Source organism: Sarcophilus harrisii, chromosome 5 (genome assembly GCF_902635505.1).
Source record: "Sarcophilus harrisii chromosome 5, mSarHar1.11, whole genome shotgun sequence".
Lineage (NCBI taxonomy): Eukaryota > Metazoa > Chordata > Mammalia > Dasyuromorphia > Dasyuridae > Sarcophilus > Sarcophilus harrisii.
The window spans coordinates 246,047,317-246,050,140 of NC_045430.1; the positions used below are offsets into that span (position 1 = coordinate 246,047,317).

General features: G+C 43.3%; 1 pseudogene; it reads right to left on the reverse strand.

Moving 5' to 3' along the window:
• Positions 1 to 964: 964 nt before the first annotated feature.
• LOC116419546 lies at positions 965 to 2,536 on the reverse strand (annotated as a pseudogene).
• Between the last annotated feature and the right edge of the window lie 288 nt (positions 2,537 to 2,824).

Sequence of the window (2,824 nt, forward strand, 5' to 3'; positions counted from 1 at the left end):
CTCTTCAGGTTTTATCTCTTTTTTCTGCATAGAAGCTGTCGATTGTTCTTTTCATCTTTCATCTTTTTATTCATGTTTTAAAGCCTTTAGGGTAGGTCTCCTAGGCAAGGGGGTTACCAGCTTCCTCTGCAGAGCAGGGAAAGATGTAAACCGATTTCCGGCTCCGAGGTATGGGAGTGCTCTGGGTGAGAGTTTTCCCTTCCCCCAACAGGAAGTGGATTCAGCACTGGCCGAGCTATCAAACTACTTAGTAGGGCTGAGTGGATTATCGCTTGCCCTCGGCTAGAGACTAAGTGGTGAAAGTGTCACCGCCCCAGGCCGGAGCCTCTTGTGGGACTGTGTATTAGCAGCTGACTACAGACCGCAGACCGCCCCAAAGTCTGCCCAGGGTCTCTGCCTGATGCAAATCGGCCCTGGAAAAGCTCTATGGCCCCAAGCTGGTGAGTTCTACTTCTTATCTTTACGAATTGTAGATTCAAGACTATTTTTGAGGCTCGATATAATATTGATAAAGAGGGTAAGAGAAGAGCTTAGAAAGTCGAGTGTGTCTTCTCCGCCCCTCTCAGATCAGTTTCAAACCGATGTGGGTGATCTAGACACTAGATGGTAGACGCCAAAAATTCAGATTTAATCATGTGAAGAATTCACAAGTCTTTCTCTTTGTCAAAAGGTACATTTATTTAAGGAAGTTACAGACAAAATAAAGGGATACAATGTACACCAAAAATATGAAAGAGTTGGGAGAGCATAGAAAGATAAATACTTCAATGGAACCAGGAAATCCAGCATTTGTGTAACCAGCCTCCCTAAGGTATGCCCCACCCAGAGGGAAAATCCTATAGATACTAGATTGGTAGTATACTTCAGCATTAAATCTTTTACAATTATATTCCATTTTCTTACTTGAGTTTTAAAGATTGACAGAAAAATAAAAGAGCATTATGTCTAAAACCAATAGTTTGGATCATAAAATACCTCCCCCTACCCATCTGTACAGAAATGCATCACACTGGCTGGGATCACAGATCCCAGAAGGTACGTTTTCTAGTTCATTACTCAACTGGGCATTGCTCCTTACTTCATCAAAGGAATAGTTTTTTATCATCTTTCCATTCCTAAAAACAGTTTGGAGAAGATCATGACCATATTCTTCAACATATTCTTCAAGAGCTCCTTTTCCTTCCTCGAGGGTAAGAAAATTTCCAGTAGGTGTCCTATGTAAGTCTACCTTTTTGACCTTTGTTTGGATCAGTAACTGGATCCAAAGACTTAATTTCAGGTCATTGGTAACTACATAACTGCATTTGAAGGGCAATTAAAGATCTCGTCAAGTTCTGTAAAAAGCTCCACCAGAACCAAAACATTTTCAATTCCATTTTCTTTCTTCATCTTTAACAACCTCTTCTAAAATGTTGATATAATTCCATCTCCCTAATAACTCTGAGATAAGGTGGCAACAATTTATACCCTCTTGAGTTTTCAGTAACAGGAAACTTCTTACCTAGAATGTCCAAGACCTTTAAGACAGTCTCAACAGGATTTCCAGAATCGGGTCTGATGATGATGGGTGCTTCTCTACTCCTTGATACAACTAAATGTCTTAAATTTTCACCCCAGATCTTCTCACATGCATTATAAATGTCATAACTGTCACTGACCACAGACACAGGAACCGATGAAAACTGTGTTACTATATGTTTAAATGCCTCCTCTTCCCGGTTTTTGCCCCAGGTCGTGATGGTGCTGTGTTCTGCAGCTGGAACAGAATATCCAGCTACCGGATCTTTGGTCCCATAATATTTTTTAATTAAAGTAAGTCCCGTTATCGTATCGGTTCCTTTGAAGTTGACCAAATGAGCCGATGATCCTATAGCGGCCGTTTCTTGTGACGAGACTCCTCTGTAGCCAAAATCATGTAATTTATACTCCAGGCCATCTAGGCTCCCGGATGTTTCCATCAAAGCCTTTGCCAAAATTTTTTTCTGTTTCCTGGAGTATGTAGCTACTGTGATTGGATACCAGGTCTGAAGAAGGATGGTCTCGATCCAATTGGTCAGCCAGTAGCATTCTGGATCTGTGTTTTCCACGGTGAAGAGAACGTTCCCTCTAGGAATGATGGAACCCTCAGGAACAGCTTTCACTTCCACGGGTAGATGGCCGTCGTATTTCTCAAGGATATAAGTCCATCCCTTTTTATTAAAGACGTCAACCTGAAAATGCTCTCTGTAGACCTCTTCGGCTTCCAGGATTTTTTCTTTGGTCACTACTTTACCTTTTAAATATTTAAGGAGAATGTACTGCAACCCGTAAAACACAGTTTCCTCATTTTCCACCCAAATTTGGTTTCCTAAAGGTTTTGCGGCATTCAAAGTACGAATAAACTTTGCTTGTGTTTGGTGGATATTGCTTGTAGTGAGTTGCCTTGTAGGAATCGGTGGCGAGAAGGATGTTGAACTCGGCTCCGACTTGGGAATCCATCTCGGCGCGTGGGCAGGGGAATTGCTGATCCAGCTGGGTGAAGAGAAGCACAGGCTGCTGAGATTTTGCTACGGCTGAAGGGGGGAGGAAATCTGGCCCGCAACCCGCCTTCCGGAGTCAGGCCCTCCACCCCATCTTCACCCCCACCCCAAGAGGTGAGGGCGGGGGAAGAGGCGAATTGGGACCCACAAGGTAGGATGGAGAGGTCAGGGGGACTTTTGCTGCTGGGTCTGAAGGCAAGTGAGATCTGGGCTGGCCGGACCCCAAGAAGTTAGATTTGGGATTTGGCCATCTTCAATTATTTTCTCTTTCAAAGAGTCCATCTGAAGATCAGGCTTTGAATGAC